Genomic DNA, 13,044 nt, shown 5'->3' with positions numbered 1-13,044 from the left:
GACAATAAAAGGTGAGACTATGAAGAAAAGGGAACTCTTTACTTACTGGTGGGAATGAAAAATGGTGCTGCTGCTATGGAAAACATTATGGAGATGCCTCAAAAAATTAACATCAGGACTACCATGGGATCCAGAAATCCCACTTTCTGTGTTTTTATTAAAAAAGAATAGAAATCAGCATCTAGAAGAGATATTAGCACTCTCACATTCATTTATAGCACTATACCCAATAGCCAAGATTTGGAAATAACCTAACTGACCATCATTAATGAATGGATAAAGAAAATTTGCTATATAAACATAATAGAAAGTTATTCAGCCATAAAAGAAAAGGAAATCCTGCAGTGTGAGACAACATGGATGAACTTTGAAGAAATTATGTTAAATGAAACAACACATTGGTTTTCTTAAAAAAAAATATAGACTGTGAGTAGGGCCCATAAACTCAGTGCCCTTCCATGTGGCCATTGAAATGTGTCCATCCATGTAGGTGGCAACAAAGAAAAGGTAAAGTGGACCTCATTCCCTTTTCCAATTTATTAGTGGAAAATGCTTCCTTTTTACCAAAAATACTTAAAAGTTCACAAATTGTTAATAACTCTACAGGGTATTCTCATGGTAGTTTTCTGCATTAATGACACCTGTGCTTTTACATCATCTTTTCTTTTCTCTCTGATTTTCTTTAACTCTCTGAAATCTCTTTCCTTGTTGGATATAGATTTCTTATAGTGTTGGAAAGGAGTTATCAGAGCATCAGGGTTAAGAGAAACAACAGAACAGCGGAACACCTCTCTTTTCTCCGAGTACATGTCTGCTATACCAATGTATCTGCTATATGACTGGGGTGAAGCATAGACTTGTAGTCAGAAATCAATGTAACATGTAATTTAGAGGTGGCACTAGCTTTGTTAGTAACGTGCCAGAGAAGGCAGCAGAAAGGTTCAGGGGAAAAGGTCTGAGATTTCTTCTCCCACAAAAGCATTCAGAGTTATTTAAATTCTCTGTTTAAAATAAGAAAAGCAGTATATTTTCCACTTCCTTTAGGTTTACCGCTAGATTTTAATAGCCCTATAGGCTCAGAGTTGTTGTATTTCTAGAACATGGAAGCACAGAACTTGTAATTTGAAGGCAATGGCTATGCAAAAGGAGTTACGTGTTCTTGATTATAAAAGTAAAAGAAGGAAGTCCAACAAGTTCACTTTTGCGTGGGGCAAGTAAGCAGAGTTCTGTTTTCACGCAAAACCAAGGAAGTAAACAGAGAAGTATGTTTTGCTTAGGATTATCTTTGATGGTTTAATGAATCTTCATAAAATTTCAGGTGCATTCCCAATTCTCAGCTCTGTCCACGCTGCATATTTTAATTACTCTGGAGCATAGAGGGAGATTTTGTTAATCCTTAACTATAACATGCTTGAGTGGTTTGAATACTTCATCCCCTCAGCCAGTAGCATGCATATTCTATATTGAGGAGACATTAATTATGCAAAAGGCCAAATAAGAACCTGTGAGAATGGCTTTCAGAACATAGTCTCTATAGAGTAATATGTTGTTATTAAGTCAAAACAACTCCACAAACTTCCGGTGCAACCCATAGCCTACTTTAACCTCAAACCAAATACATATGGACAAGTCTCTCAGGAGGTAACTGTCAACACTAATAAGTTTTATGGCATATTTTTATTAAATTTATTTTGTTAAAATTAAAGAAAGACTGAAGTCAACTTACAATGTAATAGAGATGCCTTTCATTGTGGTATTTCATCTGTGGAAGCCTAAGTTTGCATTATGAGTCCAAAAGGCTGATTCTTGGGATTCCAATCTCTTAAAATATGTTTTGGTGACCTTTTTTTGTCCTGATTGTAATTTTTGCTTGGGTTGGGAAGAGTATTTATAGTATGAGGTGAAGGTGAGAATAATTATAAAAATGTTGCCTTATAAACAGAACCTGCTAAATTTGTTCACAAAACCATCCTAGAAGCCAGAGGCATGCTGCTCGCATGCAGTTAGCTTGGGAACCAGCGCTGAGTCCAGCAATATGCTGGGTCTGAAAACATTTTTGAGAGTCTCTTTTGCAAATGGCTCTAAAGTCAGTTTATAAGCCACACACAGCTTCTTCATGTATTTATTATATTGCTAACACCTTTTTGAAAATAAATTCTATTACCTACCTTATTTACTAAATATTATTTCAAAAGATGTTTGGCTATTTTAACAGTTGCAAACAAATGGGAGAAGGGAGACCACTTGGAACATGAAAAGAACATTGAGTAAAAACTGAGGAAATAAGAATAAACTGTGAACTTTAGTCAATAATTATGTTTGGTTTGTTAGGTCTAACAAATGTACCCTCCAACTGTAAGATGTTAATAGGAGAAACAGGGTGTGAGACACATGGAAATTCTTTGTTCTATCTTTGCAATAATTCTGTACATGTAAAATTATTCCCATATACAAAAGGTTTTAGAAAAGTAAAAACCAATTGAGATAGCTTCCCCTTTTCTGACACTCCTCATTGACTGAGAAAAGAAAAGGAAATGAGGAATAAAACAAAACAAAAAAAAATGAAACTTTTCTGAGTATCTTTTACATTCCAGATTCTTATGTATATATTTTCATCTAATTCTCACAATAGTTCCATGGCAGTCGTTATTATCATAGTCTTATAGGAGAAAAAAAAAAGGCATATTCAGAAAAGTTTAAAAATTTTGGCTAAGGATAAGTGGCAAATATATGGTAAATGTTAGAATTTGAACCCACTTTTTACGTGGGCTCAAAATCTTCTTCACCACTTTGACACGTTTCTTCCGTAAAAATGTGTCATAGGCTTTGAAATTAATTCCCAAAGTGCAGTTTCCAAATGGTATTAAGTACAAGTTGCCAAAAACTGACCACCTTGAACAGGGTAACAGTGATCTAAGTGAAAAAGTTGTTCTTAGGTTTCTGATAAAGTCCATAATGGTGACAGATCTTTCACATTTGGACAAGTCTTAACTTCAAGAACAGTGAATCTCTTGGAATAAGCCCTTTTCTGAACTTGTCGTCAGCCCATAGCATCCATTTGGTGGAAAGGCCCAAAATGAAGGGTGGGGTCCAAATAAATACTGTATGTTAATGGAAGACTCAAGATTTTTGCCATCAATGTGGCTTAACCAGCTGCCAGGGATACCATGGAGAGATGAAAGGGACCAATGGACAACGACCTGTTGGAAGTGGGTTTCCATAGCCACAGGGCCACTCTGGTGCTGATCCCTTTGTCTCTATGGAGTGGCTCAACCCCACCCCCCAGCTTCTGCTTGGGTTGGCCACTGGCAGCTCACATGTGGGTACCTTGCCAGGGATTGCCCTCTGATGGGGGGAGTTGTCCCACATGAGTTTTTCCTTTCCCCCTTTTATGGCTGCTGCATCCAGTGACTATTTGACATCAGAGTTACAAAGGCCTGGTCCTCTGCCCCAGTGCAGGGCCTCTCTGAAGGACCACCAAGCTTCAGAGCTCACTCTGGGATCAGCTGAGCCCTCTCTTGCAATAGCTTCACATTCCAATGTTTGCCTTTTGCATAGTTCTGTTTCCTCTACTCTCTTAGAAGTGATGATCTAAGAGTGCCCCCTCTGTAGTACACCATCTATATGCAAGTCTCAGAACCAATTTTTAAGGTGTTACTACCTTCTGTCCTTATGTGAAGACTCTAGCACATTAGAACCCATTTTTGGGTTCAAAAATGCTCTCTCTACTTCCAAGTGCAGACTTCTTCTATTCCTAGAAGAAGTTTTCTGACTAGCTTTTCTGACAAGCCTTTTCTGACTAGCTTAGTGTTCCTTGTAGGAGCTTCCTCAGGTTTAGGCACTAGCCCCCTATAGCATTTATGCCACCCAAGTATAATTTCCTTTTTTTTTTTTTGTATGTGTCCCTCAGAGAAGTGATCTCTTTGAGGGCTAGGACTGTATCTTGCACATCTCTGAGTCTCCATTGCCTATGTTGGTACCTGGTGTGCGGTAGGAACTTAGAATATATTTGTGGAATTGAATTATGCTTAAATATTCAAAATTAGAAATGCCCCTTTAAAGATCTTTTATGTATATTGGTTTTTATCCAAAGTCAGTCTGTCATACAACCAAGAATATTGATGGAATTATCCTGGAAACTTTGTTTTTTCTTTCTTAACACTAGTTTGTTTTTTTTTTTTTTTAATTGGCAGAGTTAAAAGGAATGAAATCCTGGAGGAAAGAAATTTAAGGAAAAGAAAATCAGAAAGAAACAGGGATTTGACTATAGATTGAAGGTTTTCCTCTAACATGTATGATTCTAAAATAGCCCACATACTATGGAATACTGATTCAGAAATTATGATGATTCCTTCCAGCCAAGAAATGTCTACCTAGAATTGGAGGAAATTTTACTGTGCTCCAAATAGTGTAATTTTGTTTTTATAGATAATGGTATTGTTGCACATTATTTAAAGCACCATAGCCATAGCTTCCAGCTCATAGTACCATACCTCTTTCCTGCCTTGAACACATTTGCAGACAGACCACTGGGGAATCTCTAGTCATAAGTACCTCAAAAGACAAACTCAACATAGAACTGAAAGACTCAAAAACCAGAAAACATCTCTGTGATTTCTCATATAATAGCAAAACGTGTTCATGAAGTCTTGGACTAAGCTTAGACATGGCCTTAGCTTCTGGGCCCTCTGCTTGCTGCCTATCATAGACAATTGGCTTGGAATCAGTCCATTGTATTTTTTATTGTTGTTGCTTTCCAGCGAGGCCTGCGATATGTATTTTACCTTGTCTCCTCCCTTTGAGACATCTCTCTCATTTTTCATGATGGAATGTATTTGCACAATTAATTGTTGGTAAAACTTTCACCTACTTTGAGAGCTAAAGTAGTCACCTACTTTAACAACTAGTTAAAGTTGTGACTCTGCTTTGACCCTGGAAGAGTTTTAAATATCCATTCAATCCTTTATATACCAGCAGTGCTCTTCTTACTGAAATGATTTAGGAGTTAATAAAGAGAAGCAAGTAGTTTGTGTGTTACTTAACACAAAGCCAGTTTTTGTACTACTTGCAATGCCCGTGAAACTTTATATTCAGTCCCATGACTACTTTTCCATTGTGCTGAATACTAATAATTCTTTTTTCCTGATGTTTAACTCTTCACATATACCTCTTGTTTTCCTAGTTAGAATAAATGCTCTCTGAGAGAAAGATTCCTAACTTGTCTTGTAATCTTTCAAAATGCTTAGAATACTTAAACTTAAGACATGAAACTATAAATATTCTTAGAGAGAGTGCAGGGGAAACACTTGAGAAAATTGGCCTGGGAGAATACTTCATGAGGAAGACACCCCGGGCAATTGAAGCAACATCAAAAATACATTACTGGGATCTGATCAAATTAAAAAGCTTCTGCACTGCCAAGAACACACTAAGTAAAGCAAATAGACAGCCCTCAGAATGGGAGAGGATTTTTGCAAGTTATGCTGCTGACAAAGGTCTAATAACCAGAATCCACAGAGAACTCAAACTTATTACTAAGCAAAAAACAAGTGATCCCATTTCATTGTGGGCAAGAGACATGAACAGAAGCTTCTCTGAAGAAGGTGCATGGCCTACAGACACATGAAAAAATGCTCATCATCTTTAATCATCAGAGAAATGCAAACCAAAACTATTCTGAGATACCATTTAACTCCAGTAAGAGTAGCCCGCATCATAAAATCCCAAAACAACAGATGTTGGCGTGGATGTGGAGAAAAGAGAACACTTCTACACTGCTGGTGGGAATGCAAGCTAGTATGTTCCTTCTGGAAGGAAGTTTGGAGAACACTCAGGGATCTAAATGTAGACCTGCTGTTCGATCCTGCAATTCCTCTACTAGGTGTATACCCAAAGGACCAAAAATAATTTGGCAATAAAGATATTTGCACCAGACTGTTCATTGCAGCTCAATTCATAATTGCTAAGTCATGGAAGAAGCCCAAGTGCCCATCGACCCATGAATGGATTAATAAATTGTGGTATATGTACACCATGGAATATTATGCAGCAGTAAAAAAACTGGAGACTTTACCTCCTTTATGTTTACATGGATGGAGCTGGAAAACATTCTTCTTAGCCAAGTATCTCAGGAATGGAAAAAAAGTATCCAATTTATTCAGCACTACTGTGAAACCAATTTATAATAACTCACACTTGCATATGAAAAATGAAACACAACTTTAGGCTATGATGAAGGAGAGAAGGGGGGAGGGATGGGAAGAAGGTGGGAGGGATATTAGGGGATAGTAGGGGGACCACAACTATGGAGCACATTGCAAGTACAAGTTGGATCTATCATGTGTAGAACACAAATGTCCTAATGCTATAAATGGGTAAATGAGATGAAAGCTACGCTGATTATTATGATTTAAGTACTCCAATTTGTACAAATAATCAACACACCGAAAAGGGCATAAATATATTTATGATCTATGTACAAAAGACTTAATTAAAAAAAAATAAAATAAATAAATAAAAATCGAAAAAAAAATGCTTGGAATACTACCTTGCATCTAATATGCTGAGCTAACTATGGCTTATTACACTCAGCACTCACTTCTGCTTCCTTTTTATCCCCCCAGTCAATCTGTACAAAGAGGCTGGGAGGCTAAAACCTACATTTCTTAGATTCCTTTTTAGCTTGGGTTATGATATGATTTATGCTGAAGCAGAGAGATGTATATGCATGAGATTGGGAGGATGGCTTTCTTTAGAGATGTCAGATGGCAAGCCAACTCTTAAGAATGAAAGTTTTTTCAGCAGCCAAGTGCCACTTTCCACTCTCTGGCTACCAGCTGTGGGTGTGGGATGACGGGTGGTTGCAACAGTAGTTCCATGACCTCTGGATCACAGCTAAGGGCATGTGATGCTGAAGCACAAAATCCTGTCAGTGACAGCTCTCTGGCATTCTTTTCTTCAGTTATGTTGAGAATATCTAATTCCCTATTACATTTCCTTCTTATTGAAATGCTTAGAATATTTTCTGTTTCTTGCACTGAACCCTGACTGATAGTTGCTCAACATAATTTGTTGAGGTAGTAAAAATATTTCATGCCCATCCCAGATCATGCAAAAACAGTCCTGCATTATTGTTCAGTTTGTTCCTAATTTTATTCTAATTTCTAATGGACTGTGAAGGCCTGAAACATGCTAAGAACTTATTTATTTTCCTTTAACCACTTTGATGGCACAATTAGCCCCTGGATTCTTCCAAATAAGCATGGATGAATTTTATTGGTTAGTACAAAGACTTACAGCAAATCTATATTATAGACTGAGGTAAAGAAAACCCTGAATATTGGTAGGTAAGCCTATTCAAAAGGAACTAAAATTATTTATTCAATAACTCGATTTAACAGAGAAAATGTATTTATTTAAGCTGACAAAATTTCCCATGGGTAATTGTGATCTTGTGGCACAAATCCACATTCTGAGGTTGAATTTTGTGGACTCTTTAATTTTAGGAAAATTCTATATCTTTACATATGGCAGGCTTGTCATGGGAAGAGCTCAAAGCACATTGAGACATGACTAAAGCGGCATGAACCATAGATAGTTTGGCTGTCCCTAAAAAATGGCCCTTCTCATGGTGGAGGCAGGACAATATCCTCTGTGTCTTGATTTTAGTACATTCTGTTGTCTACTGTGCTGCTTGGGCCACTGTTCTGTTGAGGGCTTGATGATGAACTGAGTCCTTTTTATTTGAACTTTCTGTTGATCTTCCTCACGCATATCCTCCATGTGGGTCTCTACAAGAGAACTTCATCCACCAACTTGGCAACCTTGGCTTCCATGAGTATAATTATAGCTGCTAATGTTGACATGACATTTTATTATTTACAAACACCTTTCATAAGTTTCAATTATTGAAGCCTTTCAAAACCTTGTGAGGCAAATAAGGCAGGCAGATGTCATATTAAGCTCATTTTACGGGCAAGGAAGGACACAGTTAAGAGACAGACATATATATTCTTAAATGAAGGATGGACTCCAGTTTGGATTTTTTAAAAACTATTTCTGTATTGTTAGCCGATTTCTTCAAAAATATTTGCTAAAAGATTGAACTATTATGTTCACAAATTAAAGGTCAAAAGTATTAAAATGCTTAAGCTTCAAACCAGTCTGTGGTAATGGTGACCTGGTAAATAGGAAGTGACATTTTCCATAGGAAGGTCCTTCATTAACTGACTTTTGCACATTGACATGAATTATAAGCAGGAAAGAAGGTAAAAAAAGACACTTTGCAGGAATATTTTTGAGCTTTTGCCAATTTTTACAATCTAGATTTTGACCCCAGGGCAAAAGGAATATCTGAGTCTCTCTGGTTTTCCACCCTGTTTCCCTGAAAATAAGACAGTGTCTTATATTAATTTTTGCTCCCAAAGATGCGCTAGGTCTTATTTTCAGGGGACGTCTTATTTTTCCATGAAGAAGAATACAGTACACATTTATTGTTAAATGAAAATAAAGGAAATTTATTACCTGTATATGGTACGGTAGTACGGTAGTTGTCAACACAAACCAGACAAACTGTGAATCCTACCTTTAGTCATCATGAGGGCGGCCACGAGCATCAGGCAGTGTCACCAGAGACAGACCAGCACTCACCACCTTCGCCACATCCCGTCTGCTCTGATCCTCCTGTTCTTCTACACAGATCTGCGAAAGTCTCCTCCTCTCTCCCGCCCTGTGCTCACCACTCACTCCGACCACCGCTCCACCTCCACACAGCAGTGACGTCAGGACTCCGCGTAACATCTAGGACTCTGGTTGCTAGATGCCAGTCAGTCGGGGCGGCCCTAGAAACCAATTTACGGTAAATTAATTTTCATTCTGAAACAGAGCCTGGGGGGGCCTTATTTTCGGGGGGATGCCTTATATTTCACCCAGAAGGAAACCTGTAAGTAGGTCTTTTTTCGGAGAATGTTTTATTTTCGGGGAAACACAGTAGACTATTCTTGTTCACTAGCTGTGAATTATTTAAGAGTAAAGAGACCATGTCTTATCCATTTGCAAACCATGTGCCTTGAACAGTGCTGAGAACAGCGCCAAATGTTCTCTAAGCCTGCCTAATGATCTTATCCCAAAGTTCCTCTGAATTAATTCATTATCTTTTGAGGTACTTAAATGTCAAATGCTTAACCTCAAATGCTAATGTGTATCTCAAGCCCTTCATTTGGAATTCTTTCCTAGTATAAAAGCAATCAATTTTTTTCCTGGCATCATAGTTCTTTATAAATGCTTGTTGTTTATTGTGTCTGTTCCCATTTTTCTCTTTCCTTACACATTTGATTCACTTATACTTTATTATTATTTATTTTTTTTTGTAATATGCTATTGTTAAGTTAGAAAGCACAGATAGAATGGGAATGGAACATTTCCCTTCCTCTGTTCTATAGACTTGCTCTTTAACCAGAACATTTTAAACATCAAATTGAGAGGAACAGATGGAACATGGAGTAATTTTCTAGGATTTTGAGAAAGCCTGGTGCTGTGACAAGGTCTCAGCCCTCCTCCCTATCCTACCTGTGCTCACACTGGGCTATGCCATCAGATGGAGAAGGCAGGGTCTGACTACATGGGCTCTTCTGTTGAAGAGAAATGGTTGACAATGGGTGAACAATTCTGTGAGAATTTTTAGGGGACAAGGATATTCTGAGGCTGGCTCTCTCAAGATTCTTGTTCTATTTTCATACATCCTCTTCCTTTCTAAAAGAAAAAAAAGTCTTGTATTTTTGAGAGGTTTGATTCAGAATAGAATTCTTGGGGATTCTTAAGTTATGAGCATTAAGAACAAACTATCTTCTACTGCCCACATCCTAAAAACTGAGGAACTAACTTGGAAGTAAATACAACATCTATTTTCTCTTCCTTTTCCTGATAAATTCCCAAAAGATCCTTTCCTCAGAAACACAGGTTTGGATAATACCTACTTCTTGTTACTAATGCTCACTAGGAGATGGGAACACTAACACAAGTAGCTATTAGAATGACATTTGGGCCACGAACAGTCTGCAGATGTTGAGAATGCAGTGTTAGTGCATAAAATGGGACTGAGCGGAAGAGCCAAATTCAGATTGAGAAGGGGACTGTACATGTGCTTCATTTAACTTCAGACAGATTTTTGACTACTTGTGTCATATGCAAATGTGTACAACAATGCTTGAAATTGGATTTCCATTTTACTTAATTAGATTAGTGCAAGACCTGCATAATAATCAACAGTTCATAATCTTGCCACTGCTGGGGTTCAGAATTTCAAAATGATTGCTGATTTTGAAGTTTGGTCTGACCTAGGGGAATGAGGTCAATTGGTTGATTTGGGGTAGAACTATGGTTGGTTTTACTTATATTTGTGTGGTCCAACCAAAAGACCTCAATTTTCTTTCACTCAGGAAGACATTAAAACAGAATTCTGTTTTTAAAATTCTGTACAAGTAATTAAGATTTTTTTTTTTTAATTAAAGACTGTGCTTTAACAAAAATAAGTTCAAGTACTATTTTTTTCCCTGAGTTTTAAAGAAAATGAGTAATGAAACCTCCCTGTATGTTTTCTCTCCAACATGAATAATAAGAATTTGAAATCCATTATAATTACAATTAGGGTGTTTTCCCTCCAGGTTTTAGATATCTGCAGTGTGTGGCCTGTAAAGGGAACAGCTTTACATAATTACAAAAGACAAGGAAGATTGGATTCAGAAAAGCCAATGGTGGAACAGACGATTACACATAAAATTCCAGGCAGGAAGACAATGACAATACCAAGAGAGGGAGAGCTCAAGAGAGCGATACTAAGAACTCATTCAGAAATCAAGAAAACCCGAATAGCATTTACCCAAGCAGAGAGCAGCTCTGCAGTGTTCTATTAAGCAAAAAGAAGGCAGATGTTCCATCTTCTCCCTGTTGGGAAGGTTTTCATTTGTAGTTGGGTGATGTTTTTAAATAAGAATTTTCTAAGTACTGCTTTGCAGAAGGAAATCTAATTTCATGACAGAGTAGAGGAATTTTAGGCCACTCTGGTAGCACTCAGATGTGTAGTTCAAACTTTGGCTCAAAGGTAACATGTAGAAATGGAAGAAGTTAGAATTAAGGCCTCTGTGCCTGCCTTTGCCGTTAAGTACACTGTCTACCTACTCATGCCTCAGTTTCTTCATTTGTTAAGCAGGATCATAATAATGAGCTGTTTGGAATTGGTATGTCTCTTAACTCCCCTGAGTCTCAGGATTTTTATCTGTAAAAAGAGGTTTTTTTAATGACTCCAAAGAATAAGGGAATTTCATTTTTTGTTGAAGCTTAGTTTTAGTAGCTTTACTATTTCTCATATTCTGGCCCAGTATTTGTCTTTCATGTTTCATTGAGTGTTTATGATAATTAATTAAGACCTTATATAGGTAATTGCTTTAAAAGTCAGATGGCTACCTGGAAATCAAATTGAGACTCTTATTGTTAGTACAACATCAAGTCATGAAACAAATTCCAGTCAGTGGTCAAGCTGTCTATCAATCATACATCTGGTGTTGGTTAGAATCTTGTGGGGGAAGTTTCTTACCTTCTTGGTAAAAAGTGGAGAGAGAATTTGGACCCAGGTCAGTTTGATCAGGGTCCACACTCTTGATGACTTGTCTACACTGTGCAAATAGCAGGGATGTCCAGCACTCAAACTGGATGAGAAGGCATGCTGATGAAAGGGTTTGCACCTTCTTTTCCCTTTCCCTTTGGGTTCTTTCCATCAGAGAAGAAAAGGCCGCATCTCTTTCCTTATTCCTCATAATAGGACTCTGAAACATCAAAGGGGAGATACTTTGAACCATTGTTTTTACTGAGATGTCAGTTGGGTTATAGCCCCTGTGATTAGGTTATTAATAAGGAAAATATATCTTTTCTTCCCTCATCTGCTATAAAAGATCCATATAACTTGAGTTTTTTGATTTAATAATCAAATCAAAAGTGTTTAGCTGGAAGTCTAAATGTGTTCTTGAAAATCTGTGAATGGCTGAGCTCTCTTTAAATTTATGGCTTAAGTTGTTGGTAACGTATCTCATAAATCTCAAGAGATAAGAAACTATGAAAAGATAAACTATTATTAAAGATGAAGCATTTATAATGGGCTCTGGTGATTGTATCTATGTTTGTATTTAATTGGGAAGAGATAGATGTAGTGATATGGGCAGGGCTTTATTGATGACATCTCCACAACCCTGCATTTTCTCAGTCAGATTGGAGGCAGCGTCTAACCTACTCCCAATTGCATCTGAGAGAGATAATGTGGTCAACAGCATTTTCTTAGAACTTTTGAGTTAGAATTAGGTCTGTGCTCAAGATCCATAAGTACTATGTATAACAGGTATAAGGGAGCATGTATTGATGCTGTGTAATAGTGTGGATATAGAATGGAAGGAAGTGGGAAAAGCCACGAACACAGCAGGACCTCAGCAAGTTGACCACCCCAGGGACTGTAATAAACTGGTCAACATACAGAGGTGGTCAACATAAGGACCTGGATCTAGGCTTACTGTACTGATACATACATTTGGTACAAGTCCAGTCTATGAAAATTAGGCCAACTTAAGAAGGTGGTTAGTAGGGAGGTAGTCAACTATTGAAGTTCTACTGTAGTTTAATGGTTTCCAACATGGGTAACTGGCATGGTGAGGATAAAGCAGTGGTTCTCAACCTTCCTAATGCCGTGAACCTTTAATACAGTTCCTCATATTGTGGTGACCCCCAACCATAAAATTATTTTCATTGCTACTTCATAACTATAATTTTGCTACTGTTATGAATCATAATGTAAATATCTGATATGCAGGATGTATTTTCATTGTTATAAATTTAACATAATTAAAGCATAGTGATTAATCACAAAACAATATATAATTATCTATTGTGAAATATTTATTTCTAATTACAAAGAAATGAAATTTGCCTTGAAGCATGGCGTAGCATGAGTAACAGTCTTAATATAACAACAATAAACTACATTGCTACATTTTGTGACGTATG

This window comes from Nycticebus coucang, chromosome 4 (assembly GCF_027406575.1).
Source record: "Nycticebus coucang isolate mNycCou1 chromosome 4, mNycCou1.pri, whole genome shotgun sequence".
NCBI classification, from domain to species: domain Eukaryota; kingdom Metazoa; phylum Chordata; class Mammalia; order Primates; family Lorisidae; genus Nycticebus; species Nycticebus coucang.
This window is presented reverse-complemented; position numbering follows the sequence as displayed.